General features: G+C 47.7%; 1 long non-coding RNA gene across 1 annotated transcript; it reads right to left on the bottom strand.

Annotated features, from left to right (window-relative positions):
* Positions 1-10,661: 10,661 nt before the first annotated feature.
* Positions 10,662-13,306, bottom strand: LOC144165764 (uncharacterized). The gene is made up of 3 exons (XR_013321511.1): positions 13,171-13,306; positions 12,262-12,380; positions 10,662-10,860 (listed from the first exon to the last, which is right to left on the bottom strand). It is a non-coding gene; the product is annotated as an uncharacterized LOC144165764 (long non-coding RNA).
* Positions 13,307-15,364: the final 2,058 nt, after the last annotated feature.

Genomic DNA, 15,364 nt, shown 5'->3' with positions numbered 1-15,364 from the left:
ATGTCACTTGGGACCACGAAAACGCACGATTGAGCGGGAAAATCAAAATTTTAACCTAAATTGTTTAATTTCTCAGGGAATAAAGCACCGTTTGTATCCGCACAAGCGCTTTGGGCACTATAAAACACGAAATCTTTCGAATAAAACCAACTTGCATTTTCTCTTCATGGCTCCTTTAAAAAGCGACCGTGGATGTGACGCAGGCGCTGCGAGGGCAAATGCTACCGTGGCTAAAGAACGACGCGCGACGCTCGAGACGACGGTGGGTGGCAAGACGCGCGCTGGGAGCAGCCGGCCGGTCTGCCTACAGGGTGCAGATGACTATTTTTAATGCAACCCGCCATAGCATCATTAACTCCTTTCTCATGTAAGCCACCATGGTCGGGACTTGGGGACAATTTCGTGCAGCAGTAACAAGCTATCACTCGAGCTACCTGCGCCGGCCTGGGCCACTTCGCGGCCGTGGCCGCCGCCTGCAGAGCGACCGTGCGGCTAGCTCAGTGGGCTTTTCGTGCCTCCGCCGCGTTTTCGCATCCAATGGTAAGAAACAGAGTGCCTGGAATCGCTGCAGAACTTTGGTCGCGGCCAGCTTCCTGATGAGCTGACGAAATCACGGCGCCTTCGCCGACAACGATCGGGTCTTTCGTTCTCGAGAGCAGAAGCTCCGCCCTCCGGCCCTCCAATTGGAGCGGCGAGCGCGGGCGAGCCGGCACTGCGGAAGCGGCAACCAAAAACTCGTGACGTGTTTGGACGTTGTTTATTTACACAATATCCTCGGGATGTCGATTGCGCGTGGTCCTCTGCTGGCTGCTCGGTTGCGTTTCGCACACTTTAAAATTGATTTTAAATATATTCTAGGCTGTATTCGCCGCTGATATTTTGCAGATGATGTATATGTGTTCCCACCAATCTATCTCCGAAGTTATCTCGCCTTGAAAATTTGTGTCAGTGCCCCTTTAACTCCGGGTGGCTGCTGTTAGCCTCAACTGTAGTTGAGTTGTAGTTTTTAGGTGAAGCTATGCAGACATTAGGGGGTGTTTTTAGATGGAATTGAAGCAAACGAAACGAAGAGAGGGAAAGAAACAAAAGGACGGCCGCTGGCCTAAGAACTCACGTTACACATGTTGGATTTATTACACAGCCATAGCATTAGCCATGAAAAACATTCTGGCTTTTGTGTGCATGACAAACTGCCTCCTGCACTATAACTAACCTTAAGTTGATATTGTAAAGTGTTCAGTTGATATTGTAAAGTGTTCGGTATCTTTCAGCAGGCTATTCGATCGAAAATGGCACACTGGAACCGTGCAGAAGGAGGCCAAATGTGAAGAATATGCAAGATTTTTCAAGTGACAAATATCATCTCATCTCGTCTATATGCATTAAGTTGACTTAATTCCTGAACCATATGCTGGGTCTTTACAGTGACATTTCACCTGTTGTCCACGGGTAGTCGCAAGATTCTCCACACCAGGAATACATGCAAGCAAGAAATGTCAGATTGCCTCTCGGGGAATTCGTAGAGAGTCCAGGAGTGATAATTTAAAACTCCTACCGTTGCCGCATAACGACTTCTGTTGAGCACTATTTGGCTTCCAAGATTTTTCCACTCCCCCTACCCATTTTTTTCTTCCTTCACAGGCTGTCTTTTAGTGTAAAAACAGGGAGACCTAAAAGGGGTTGAGAAGAAAGTGATCAAAAGGGTAGAAATGGCAGTAAAGGAAAGGGCAAAGAAGAGTGATGATAGTGGGAACGGTGGAGTATATCCAGTGCTATCAGCAGTCCCTCACACAGGCCAACAATCAACAGACTACCTTCACTGCACACACTTCCACGAATGGCCTTGGTCTCACAGTGGAGGATCAGCACCCTCCCGAGCCATAGGTCGGCCGGTCTAGACATCATTTATGTGGGAGAAGCTTCCTCCTGCGGGAAACAATGCAAGGCAGGGATCAGATGTAGCAGGAGATTATAGAGGGCAGATATTTTTGAGCTATAGAAGGCAACAACACCTGATGACAGTTACATAGCAAGGATTCACATAAGGCGAAGGGAAAGTGTGGTCGGCAAAGTGGTTACAAACATTCAGGCTGTGCTCTTGCAACTACTGTATAGGGATCTTGAACTGCAACCACAGATATTCTGGCAGACTCAAAGCATCATCCTGTTACTTCAAGTGCTTCACTGTGTTGATTGAACTAGCATTCACGTTATCCTGTGTTGTACAGTGCTTGCAGCATTGACAGCACAGTGTACATCTTGGAGAATGAGTACAGGTGACAGCATCTGGATGGGTGAGGCTTGCGGAAGTGACTCGCACTTTTCTCAGTGGAATGGCTGCTTTTGTGTGCAACGGAAAATGCGCCTGAGAAATAGTAGCAATGGCTGTATAACACCACAAGGGAAGGCGTCACGGTCAGAGGAGGCTCGCCGTGAAAATGAATATAGCACCAAGGCCACTCGCAACTGGAGTAACTTCGCTCTTTTTTGCTCTCATTTACAGTCCGTGATAATGCTGAGTTGGGTGTCTTCCTGCACAAGGAAATAGACGGACACGAAAGCACTGCGACAGTGCGGATGGCTTATCTGTTAATACCGTCATCTTGTGCCATTACTGGGTGTAATTAGTCCAGTTAGGGCAGTCGCAGCTGCAGGAGGTGCACTTCAGATTGGCTCACCACTTGCTGAGGTGATACGCCGTGTGAAGTGCAGAGATATATTACCTTACTTTACATGCTTTAAAGGGGTTATGCAGACATGATACACGTATATTTTATTTGAAAGATTTCATGTTTTATAGTGTCCCCAGTGCTTGTACAGAAGCAAGTGATGCTTTGTTCACTGCGAAATTAATCAATTTAGGTTAAAATTTTGATTCTCCCACCAAATTGTGAGTTTTAACGTCTGCAATGACATCATAAGAGCGGGTCTTCAAGCTAAACTTGGTGTGAAGCGGAGCGTTGTTTACCGTTAGTCAGCCTAGATAGCACCAGCATACCGTAGCAGGCCATTTTCTGCATTTGCTTTGTGTTTGACCATATTTGTACCTGGCTTGTTTTAGATGCAAAGCATCTTTTGCTCGGGGCTATGTCCGTTGTTAACCAGTCCGTTGTTAAGCCAACCAGTTAACAAAGCCGTTTGTCAGAGGGGAACCCTGAGGTGATGCAAAGCATTGCGGAGTTTCCAAGAACGTTCACGCGATGTGGGTAACCAACGCAAGTGAAAATCAAGGGAACTCCGCGATGCTTCGCATCACCTCAGGGTTCCCCTCGGGAAGATGGTGCAATTTTGTTTGTTAAAGGAGCCATGAAGACAAAATACAAGTTTGTTTTATTCAAAAGATTTCGTGTTTTATAGTTCTCCCAGCGCTTTTCATGATGCAAATGATGCTTTATTCACTGAGAAATTATTCATCATCATCAGCAGCAGCCTATCTACGAACACTGCAGGGCAAAGGCCTCTCCCATTATTCTCCAAATATCTCGGTCCTGTGCCAACTGTGACCAATTTATCCCCGCAAACTTCTTGATCTCATCTGCCCATCTAACTTTCTGCCGCCCCCTGCAACGCTTGCCTTCTCTAGGGATCCACTCTGTTACCCTTAATGACCAGCGGTTATCTTGCCTTCGCATTACATGCCCTGCCCACGTCCATTTTTTATTCTTAATTTCTACTAATATGTCTCTAACACCAGTTTGCTCCCTGACCCACTCCGCTCTCTTCTTGTCCCTTAATGTTACACCTATCATTTTCCGCTCCGTTGCCCACTGAGTCGTTCTCAATTTAAGTTGAACCCTCTTAGTGAGCCTCCAAGTTTCTGCCCCGTAGGTGAGTATCGGTAAGATGCAGCTGTCATACACTTTCTTCTTCAGCGACAATGGTAGGCTGCTATTCATTATCTGAGAATGTCTGCCATATGCACCCCACCCCATTCTGATCCGTCTAATTATCTCTGCCTCATGGTAACATAGCTGGCAACACAGACGAATACTATTGCATTAACGAAATGGCAGCAGGTCTTGTAATTAGGCTCAATAAGAGGTACAAGCTCAAGGTGGTGCAGGGCTACGCGCCCACATCCAGCCACGACGACCAAGTAGTGAACGCTTCTATGAAGATGTGGAATCGGCAATGGCTAAAGTAAAAACAGAGTATACCGTAGTTATGGGGGACTTCAATGCTAAAGTAGGCAAGAATCAGGCTGGAGACAAGGCAGTTGGGAACTATGGTCTGGGCTGTAGAAATAGCAGGGGGGGCCTACTAGTTGAGTTTGCAGAACGGAATAACCTACGCATAATGAATACCTTCTTCTGTAAACGGGAGAGTCAGAAGTGGACCTGGAGGAGCCCGAATGGGGAGCACAAAAATGAAATAGACTTCATATTATGCGATAACCCTGGCGTCGTGCAGGATGTGGAAGTGCTCGGAAGAGTAAGGTGTAGTGACCACCGTGTGGTAAGATCTCGAATTAGGCTAGATTTGAGGAGGGACCGCAACAAGCTAGTACGAAAGAAGCCGATAAATGAGCTAACAGTAAGACGTAAAGTAAAAGAATTCAGGATAGCGGTGCAGAACCGATATTCCGCCCTTAACGAGGAAGCCGAGCTTACGACACAGGAAGCCAGCGACAACCTTACACGCATTATCACGGAGTGTGCAGTAGAAGTCGGGGGCACTATGGCTAGACAGGATACTGGTAAACTTTCACAGGAGACGAAAGATCTAATCAGGAAACGGCAAACCATAAGAATCTCTACCGCAGCTGACAGAATAGAACTAGCCGAGCTGTCGACGTTAATCAATAAGCGTAAGACAGCTGACATACGGAAGTATAATATGGAGAGGATCGAATACGCTGTAAAGAATGGAGGTAGCCTGAAAACAGTGAAGAGACGTCTTGGAGTGGGGAAAAATCAGATGTATGCCCTTAAGGATAAGCAAGGCAATGTCATCACAAATAGGGATAAAATAGTCACAGTGGCCGAGGAGTTATATAGGGATCTATACAGTAGCAGGGACATACAGGATAATGCCGAACGAGACAGTAGTTCAGAGGAGATAGACATCCCACCAGTAACGACCGAAGAAGTAAGGAAGGCTTTGAAAGAAATGAAAGGGGGCAAAGCACCTGGTGAGGAGCAGATAACAGCAGACCTCTTGAAGGATGGCGGAGAAATTGTACTTGAAAAACTGCAAACCTGTATACGCAATGCCTAATGACCGCAATGGTACCGGAATCTTGGAAGAACGCGAACATCATCCTAATCCATAAGAAAGGCGACATGAAGGACTTGAAATATTATAGGCCGATCAGCTTACTGTCAGTCGTCTACAAGGTATTTACCAAGGTAATCGCTAACCGAATCTCTGCAACCTTAGATTTCAGTCAACCGAAAGAACAAGCAGGGTTCCGTAAAGGTTATTCAACAATGGACCATATTCACACGATCAATCAGGTGATAGAAAAGTGATGATTCTGATTCTGATTGTGGGGTTTAACGCGCCGACGCAACGCAGGCGATGAGGCGCGCCGTAGTGGAGGGCTCCGGATTAATTTTGACCACCTGGGGATCTTTATCGTGCGCCGAAATCTCGTACACACGGGCGTTTTTGCTTTTCGCCTCCATCAGAAAAGCGGCCACCGCAGCCGGGAATCGAACCCGCGATCTCGTGCTCAGCAGCGCAACGCCTTAGCCACTGAGCCACCTCGGCGGGTGATAGAAAAGTGCGCTGAGTATACTGAACCCTTATATATAGCCTTCATAGATTATGAGAAAGCATTTGACTCGGTCGAAACCCTAGCAGTCATTCAGGCATTACGGAACAGGGGGTAGATGAGCATTATGTAAGAATAGTAGAGGATATCTACAACGGGTCTACAGCTACCATCATCCTCCATAGGGAGAGCAGCAAAATACCTATAAGGAAGGGTGTCAGACAAGGAGACACAATCTCTCCAATGTTATTCACAGCATGCTTACAAGAAGTATTCAGAACGTTGGATTGGGAACAGGTGGGAGTAAGGGTTAATGGAGAATACCTCAGTAACCTCAGATTTGCTAATGACGTTGCCTTGTTAAGTAACTCGGGGGACGAATTGCAAAGCATGCTTTCCGCACTGGGCGAACAGAGTAGAACCGTGGGCCTGAAAATTATTATGCAGAAAACTAAAGTAATGATCAATAACCTCGGGACAGCACAGCAGTTTGAGATTGGTGGCGAGGCAGTGGAAGTGTTAAGCGAATATATCTACTTAGGCCAAGTTGTGACCCCAGATCCCAACCATGAGGGAGAAATTATTCAATTTAAGTTAAAATTTTGATTTTCCCGCTAAATCGTGTTTTCGAGGTCTGCAATAACATCACAGGAACCGATCGCTCTGCAGACTAGGGTGCCTTGATTCACGCGTCCGTCCTACAGGGTGGAGAAACATATACGCTGGCGCCGCCATTTTGGGTCGCTCGCCCGCCGCCGAAGCAAGTCATTGCATCAAAACCGCGCTAAAATTATCGCTGCAACGCAGTTTACTGGCGAAGTTTGAATCGTCTTATGTGTTTCGCTTTGCTGGTCCTCGTGGGAAACGAAAAGAACAACGCGTTGAGCACGTTGACCCAATTGCAGCGGCACGGGACCGTTAAAAGGGTGTCTCTACCCTGTACGGCGGTACTGCATCGAGGTATTCTACTGCAACCTAGATGGCGCCACCATACCGTGGCAAGCAGTTTTCTGCCTTTGGTTTGTTTTTGACCGTATTTAAACCTGGATTGTTTTTGTTCTGGGAGAAAATAATCTTTTCGTGAAACAGTGCGCGCTCGGCAAATATGTTCACGTAAGACACCGTTGCTTGCGTCAATCGGCCAGTGTCGTCTGAGACAACCCCAAAGCCCCGCAGTGCTGTGCAGCTACACCAAGCATAGGGCGCGCAGTACCAACAGCAGTACGCATCATATTTTTACGTGTGCTTTCGTAACTTCCACTGTTGGTCCCACCATTCTTATTGCTTTAAAAAGAATGAGCCCTAAATTTAAGCACAAATAGCTCGTTCTGCAAGCTTATACGCCTCGAGATTCGCGATCGCTGCGCCGCCTGCCGCCGCTTCTCCGCGGCGTTTGCGGGATTAGCGCTGCGTGGCTGATAGGTGGTCATGCAGTGTTTTGGTTCTCTTTCACTTCTCTTTGCCTTTCCGCGCACGAAACAACTTGTTAGGGTGACGTCTGTAAGCTAACTGCACGTTTAGGGCACTAAAGGGGCCCTGAAAGGCGTTTTGAGCACACTAAATTGACTAGCGCAATCGTTAGATTGGGTCTTCAACATCATCTGTGCCAAGTATTACTCTTTTACGCGCAGCGGAAAGCTCACACTTTTGTTGCAAAGTTTGTCGCTTTTTTCTCACCCTTTCTTTCGTGTTTTTGGACGCCGCCATCTTCACATGTCTACATCATCGATTCCCAGATGTTCGTCATGAGCTAGACATCCTGCTATTGGGCGGCTTTTGTGGTCTCTACCTCACAATATGCACCACCCTAGCAGTGCATAAGGCATGCACTCATGCACATTGCGAGGAGCCACCGCGGGTTCGAGCTAGTCGAGAACGCTCACGGAACTGAGACGCCGTCGCGCCAGCTCAACACCGCCTCTGTTGGGCGGGTGGAGTAGGGGGCGACGAAGGAATAAGCCCAGTGTAGTACATCAGAAGGTGTTTATTCGCGCCAACCCCTTCCGTTACATTTCAACATCCCCGTGGGTGAAAAGGGGCGATGGGCGATCTGGCGCCACGCGCAAGTGTGTGCGTCCTCGGCGCGCTGAACCGGTGGGCTCAGCAATAAGGGCAAAATCTGGGGTGCTGGCCGATGGGCTCGCAATAGAAAGACACTGTCCTTTCGTTCCCAGGCGCGTACCGCACGGCGCGATCGTCGAGTGTCAGGTACGGCTAATATGTGAGTGAACGGACTGAGGATCAACCGAAGGCACGGGCCGGCAGCCGGAAGGGCTAGCGGGCTTAGAGCCGGCGCAAAAGAGCTGCGACCGGGCGGTGTGGAAATAGTTACGCACCTTCGGCTGTCCTCCTGAGCGTCTCCCCCGAACGGACCCCCGCGCAGCGCGCGCGTTCGCGTCCCCGGCGAGAGTCGGGTTCGGGCATCGTTCAAACGGACCAATGAGGTGAGGTTAGCTCCGCTACCAGGGCGGAGCGCCCGCTGCGTGACAGTGTTTTATCGCCGCAACGGTCTCTGCAGGCTTCACCTCACGCAAGAGTTTGAGAGACGGCTCGGCTCTACGCAGTGGCGCCAAGACGAGCCGGAATTTTGGAGGAGAGAGGGGAAGAGCGCCGCGTAATGACACAAACCCAGTGATCGCGCAATGGCTAGGGCGTCAGGATCCCCACACTTTTTAACGCACTTCCGGCAAAGAGATGAGTCGTCTGCTCAGCGTCGGCTCGCCGGCTGATCTGCCAGCGGAGTGCCGGAGTGCTTGGACATTTTACGACAAACGAAACAAGTGTAAACAAACGCTTAACCGTTTGTATTGAATGCAACAGGGCCATAACACGACATCAATATTCTCTTACTTGAGTACGTTCCATAACGAAAGCGTTGAAGCCCCGTGGCACTTCTTTCTTGCAATCGCAGAGAACGCCCTGAGCCGAATACCCGGGTTTGACGGATACATTTTATTCAACTTCAAAACAAACCAGAGACGCGTTTCCAACGAACACAACGTCACAACATGCGTTGCAAGTCCGAACCGCGATTGACAGACGATGGGTTGCCTCCTCCTGCCCCTCGTAAATTCGGCACTCACCTCGCGCGCGGTTTGCGGGGACGAACAGCAAGTCACTTAACTCTGGCGCACAAGCCGAGATAGCTTTTAGCCACGCACACTGCACATACGCCATGCGAGGTTGAGTCGTACGCCGCTTGAGAAAGATAATCCAGACCATGGGAAGCACTATCCACCCGCAGAAGCACAACGTCGCATTTCATCGCGAAACAAAGGCGTCCACAACACACACACCATCGCCTCCTGTAATGCCAAACGCATCTCGCACTTCCCAATGGGAGTGGGTGGTACGCCTGCAGTGCCCACATGTCGCGAGGTGGGGCCCCAAGCTGAACCGGGATCACGGAACCGTAACTGACTTCTGGAGAGGTTTGTGCCTTGTTGCCAAGGCAACCGATGTTTGAGATTGTCAAAGAAATGGCGCTCGCTCCAGCGCTAGAAAGCTCAGAGCCGCGGAGGAGCACGTTTTGCCAACGTTGCCGCTCTCCACCACGCGTCGCCCCAAGCTGAACTGGTCACATGATTGAAGCGTTTTGTGCGCGGGTTCTCTATCGGTTTAATATGACTTTTTCACATGCCGCCGGCAGGAATTACCACCGCCGCAAAATAAGACCCGGCACCAGCGGGGCCACATCTGATACGGCGCTTTTTGGATAAACAGTGCGCTGTGCATCCAAGGGTTCGAGCGCAGGATCCTCCCCGTGCGGCTGTGAGTTCGCCGACGATAAAGAGTCGCGTGCCGCCGATAGCAAAGTTCTGCAGCAACGTACACCGCGAAAGGGCAAGGCCAGGCCGCCGCACACATGCGGCCAGATTTTTCGTTCGCTTTTCCAGCCTTGAGCGGAGAGCGGGATTCATGGTGTCAACAAAGCTTGCCCGTAGCAGACGGCTGTGTGAGCAGCGCAATAGCGGAAGTACGTCACCGCCGAGGAGCGCAGCATCATGGGAGGGAAGGCTCTCTCGCCGTCAACAGCGGAGAGTAAGTTGAAAGGAGGAGGAAACGCGGCGCGACGATAATACGCGGTTTTTGATTTACGATTTCTCAGCTAATACTCATCGCTTCAACAAAATTCTTGCGGGAGGAGATTGCTAATACATTGCTTTATTTGGTTACATGTACATCCACGCATCGGCGGAAGGTATTTCAGGACCCCTTTAAAAAAAACAGCTGCGTCTTGGTAGAGCGCTCTAACGCCAACAAGAGCTACCCGGGGAGGCGGTTCTGCGCGCTTCTTGGCCGCTCTTGCGGGCGTCGGCGACGGCAGCAGCATATCACCGCTGTCACCTTCGAACACGTAAGCACAAGTGATCGCCTCGTTTAGACCTGATATTGGCACTGTAAGAGGTTGGTTCGTTTTGCAGCGCAAACAAATGCGGCTTTTCTTCGAATATGTACCCTTAGCGAAAAGATGCCGTATTTTTAATGTATTTTGAATGCATTTAATACATATATTAACTTTGTATTTATTCTGCATTATTTTGTCCGCATTCCAACTGCATTTCGAATACATTTACAATGTATTTAAAATGTACCTCAAAAATACGTAAGCAGTGCATGAAAAATATATATTTAATGCATTTTAAATGCATTTAAAATGCTCAGAAAATGTAATTTTAAATACGTGCAAAATGTATTAGTAATGCATTTTAAATGCACCGAAAATACTGCTTCAAATATACTGAAAATGTGTTACTAATGTATACTAAATAAAACCTAAATACATTGAGAGATACCATGGCAATGTGTCTTAGGTGGAATTGTTAACGTTCAACTAGAAACTATCATATTGTGGTTTCAAAAAGTTTAATAGGCACTAGCTAAAAATATGCTCCATTGTAAAAATGTAAACCGGCCATGCTCGGAATGCGGGCCAGCAAATGACTGAAAAGAACAGCATGTATGCGCACAAATTGGCAGTTTGAAAGTTTTTTATTGTACACCTCAGTCGAGTGGCCAATTTCGCCATTACTAAGTAGCAGGAATGAATGCCTTTCAGCCACCTCGGTAGCCAGCGCAGATGAAGCGTTGTGCATCAGAGTCTTCGTACTTCGGATTCTCCACGCGGGAAATTTCACCAGCAGCTGCAGTGAAAAGAAAATGGGAAAATATTAGTGAAACACTTTTTTTAGGGGCAAATAAATGTTAAATCAATCAGGCCTTTTCTCTAGCCGTGCCAACGTCCCTCGCGAGCAAGGATTTTTTAGTTTCCCCTTGAGAGAAAAAAAAAAAAACCCGCCGTGAAAACAATGCATCTTTGAAGGACGTAAGGCAATTCATGTAATGGTAAGCATAGTTTACATTGTCATGCGGCATCCGATCTTCAATACCATTTTTCAGAAATAATGGTGGTGGGAAGGGGGGCTGAGGGAGGCTTATGGTTGGAAATTGTCTAGGGATAAAAATTAGCGAAAATTAGGGGAAAAAAAGACAGATCTAAGATAACAACGTTACCAAACATGCAACAGAGTTCTTAGAGTTATGCTACTACTTCTCTTTCTTAGGCGCTTGAGTTAACTTGAAACGGTGGCAATTCTAGTTTTCCAACTAACTTGGACAAAACTGGTCTGTGACCTCCCAGGACGCTAATAAAATAAGATAGGCAGTAATCTTATTAACTACAATTATTGTTATGTGTTCCATATTTCGGCGTCACCTTCTTCGGAGATTACGTTCTAAAAAAATAGTGCGCAGCGAAACAATTTAAAAATGCATGGGCAGGATTGCAGTAGAAAGCTTACATAAATGTCATTAGACTGGCGTGTGCACTCAACAATGCTTTCAAAAGAACGGCAAAGTAAGGTTATTTCAAAAAACAACAAAAATTTCACGCTGTCCTTAAAATAACAAGCTCTTATATCGTAGGCACCTAACCGAAGCAATTAAAACAAGCAACGCCAGAAAACGTGTATTTGTGCTTGCACACACATGTAATTTTTTTGCTCTCCGCCGCACATCACCGGCAGGTAATTTTATACTTTTTGCTGTACACAGACAACGTCATCATTTAATTAGGGAGCAACGCGGAAAATATTTGTAAATGCTCGCGTCTTTAACATACAAAAAAAGATAAACACCTGTTAGCTTCAGGGACCATCAAGTAAAAATAGTTGCTTCATAAATACTCGTGACACCTAAAAGAAACTCGTTTAAGTACACCCTTTAGACGCAAATGGGAAATTGAGGCTTCTAAACACACACAACCGCCAAGCTGCCCATGCTGTTTTCGGTGCCTTTGGGCACATTTCTGAAATTCTCCGGTGGCGTGGTCCAGCGTTAGTGCGTCGGGTTCCGCGTGTCTGTCACTCGACCACGAGCGGCCGAAGGGCCTCTCGGAACGCGCACACGTGTTCGTGAATGCGCTACAAAATGAATACAGCAAGGAGGGGAAAAGTTGCAAGGAAACACAAAAGAGGAAGGGGCCAACGTCCTGAAGTTTCGCGAAGTTTTGGGGGGAGCAATCCAAGGAACAAAAAGAGACGAACCCGCCCGGGGGACCCGTTCCGGGAACCGAGGGGTCTCGCGCAGGGAACTGGTTGCCTGCCTCGAAGTCCCCCTCCCCACCCGCATTCCTTCTCCTTCCTTCCTTTGCTGGTTCTTGGTTCTGGGTGGCGGTAGGAACAGAAACTGATTGTAACTTAGCGGCTACTCTCATACAGTTTGTCTTAGATGGACCAATAATTTGTAGTCCCTGGGCATGAAGCACCTTCGCTTACTGCCACATGCACCAAAGATTACGTGGGTCGCTTTTAACACTTTTGGTCACTTCGAAACAGACGGCATAAACTCTTTCATGGCTTTAGTTGACATAATGGGGACATGCGACCGACAAAAATCGCGAAGGCTGCTCGGATTCCCGCCGTATGTATGCCACAAACTGGCTTCCTTCCCCGTACGGCGGCTGCTGTGAACATGCGCAGCTGTGAGCGGCTGCTGCGAACAGAAAGCAAAAGAAAGCTGCGTCCCTGGATACACTTCGCAAATTTCTCAAGCGCGTAAACATGGACGGCGGACTTTCTGTGAACAGGCTGTGCTAAAAACGTTCCTGGCGGTTATGTGTTTAATGCAAGTGTTAGTCCTCAATGAGTACTCGATCTACAAGGAAACTCGTAGCAACAGTCCCCCGTCCACTCAGCAGGGCCCGAGCTAAAAATTAGGCGCAAAAAGGAAAGCACTAAAATCCATTTTTTTACGTCTTCTTGCTGTCGTTGATTTGTGAGTACATTCCCTTGCACGGCGTAGTTACGGTAGGAAATCTCGCAGGTGGAGGTAAGCTTAACAACCACGTGCGGAATTTATAAAGGGCATTAGCACTCTTCGATTGCAAGGCAAACATACGTCAATTAATTGTAGTGCGACACCGTACGCGCAAATAGCCGGTATATCGTGCTTACCTTGGCTAGACGGCCAACGCCGCTGCAACGCGCCGTCCAAGCAGAGACTGCGTCCACCCGACGACCGCGCGTTGAGGAGTCCGAAACAAGACAGGCAAAAGAAACGCAGCGAAGGCAGACAAAACGTGAAGGCGGGGTGCGCCGCTCAGCTCGCGCCGCAGGTGCCGGGCACAGAGGAGGAGGTAGTGAGCGGCAGTGAGAGCAACACCACCTAGACTATAAAGCCGAAATTCTCTTTTGCGCGATGCGGCCTACGTCATCGGGCTGGGGCGGGTGGGGGCTGATTGAAAAAGTCGGCTTCTTTGCAAAGCACATGGTCGTCTTCCCTGCAAAGCCCAAATACTTTTCTGCTGGCGTCGCCTGCTAGCTTTTCCGTGGGCCCTTCCACCCCTTCCTCTGTCCCCCGTCCCGGCGCAGGTAGGTACGTGCAGGAGCAGAAAGACGCCCATTGTCGCGAGACACGTTAATTGCCTCCCGATGGGGCCCACAAAAGCCCAACGAGAAGGGGACGAAAAGAAAAGGCGCGCCCACTCAGCATAACTTCCCGGCTTATCCTTTGTAGTGGCTGGGCGGCAGGGTTCACTAACCACAACTTACCAGAATTTTCATAGCCACCCCTCACAACAAGTTTCCTTCAGGGCAAAGAGGTTCAAGTAGTGCCACACAGCATGCCCGTGTTTGTGTCAGTTCGCGCAGTGACAACAAATATCGATGTATATTTTGCGGTAGAATGAGAACAGATTGTTTGGTAAATTGTGGACAAAAATAACGTAAAAGTTTATAAGTTACAACCTTTATTTGCAAGCAAGTTCGACGGAGGTTGAATGATACCTACCCCGCACTATTTTCGACAGCGCATGTAAACTGAAACTGCTGTGTTCTCAGTCAGCTTTTTTTTCTCACTGCACCCACGTGCATGGTACTGCGCGCATGATCCTGACCACGCTTCTTTTCGTGTCTGTCATTTGTCATTCTGCCGGGATGGTGCACACTATATTTGTGATGCCGAGCAAGTGATCAGTTCCGTGGTGTCGCGGAAATTACACACCAGAGTGTAAAGTGCCGGTGTTTCGGTTTCCTCAAGAGGACGAGTAGCGACGAAAATGGATACGTGCAATACGCCGAGAAGACTTTCCACCGACACTGAACTCCAGGGTGAGGTCCTGCTGAAGCATGTGCTGTGGTGCAGTACAAACATTCTGCTTAAGAACTTTTGTTGCCGACTGAATGACAAGAACGCTGAGTAAGTGAGTCACTGTGTTCACAGCAGCACTGGTGTTCTTTTAGTGCAATAAATCCGTTTAAAGTCATCATAAATGCATTTGTAGTGTTCGATCTGCATGCTTTTAAAAGATAGCTGGTATCATTAGGATGTTTCGCTGCAAAAAAAAATGGTTTCTTGCCGAGAAGTCACAAAGGCAGTCCTAATAACACATGTTTCACTAATCTAGACGTATTAATTCTCCAATAAATACTTTACGCGCGGTATCAAAAAGTAAATGGCTCAGGATTGACGTGAACTGGTCCATAAAAAAATTCGAGTAATTTTGTGGTGATACTTTTATCTGAATGTGGAGCAACATGCCCTCAAATTTAGGATAAGCGCAATAGTTCGAATGGTCGCATCGTTTCCTGCGAAATACGATAAATAGTCCTGACCCCTTCGAGTTTCAGCGTAGTGTGTGAAGGACTGCTTCTAATGGATTTAAAAAAAAATTAAAAGTCGTTATTGAGGAGAAACTTTTTCTTACCAACTCACTCTTTTTACAGGCATCGGCTGCAGACACCTCCGTGCACAATAGAACATGGCAGGGGTATTATAATGGCGTCCACGAATGATCAGCCAGTTAGTAGTATAATAATCCAATTTGTCGGTCATGCTTTGCATTAAGCTCTCACAGCGCTTTTTGGCCCATGGCAGTGAAGTTGAATATGGTGTGCATGTTACAAAAAAATATTCGTACTGATGCTGTTGGTACGTGACAAAAAGAACATATTTAAAATAAGAACAGATAAAATTCAAATTTAGCTTTACGTTTAGTCTTTTAGCATGTATTGCATTCTACTGCCCAAAAAATATCCAAAATGAGCTCGTGTGCTTCGTGTGTTAATGTTTTGTGCTTATAACTTCACTTCTAAACTGTCCAACTTCTCCTCGTTTGCGCTTGTAGCTGAAAAACGTGAGAGTTAGTTG

The sequence above is a fragment of the Haemaphysalis longicornis genome, unplaced genomic scaffold, assembly GCF_048455015.1.
Source record: "Haemaphysalis longicornis isolate Haplotype H1 unplaced genomic scaffold, Haemaphysalis longicornis Haplotype H1 scaffold_15, whole genome shotgun sequence".
In the NCBI taxonomy this organism is placed as follows: domain Eukaryota; kingdom Metazoa; phylum Arthropoda; class Arachnida; order Ixodida; family Ixodidae; genus Haemaphysalis; species Haemaphysalis longicornis.
This window is presented reverse-complemented; position numbering and strand designations above follow the sequence as displayed.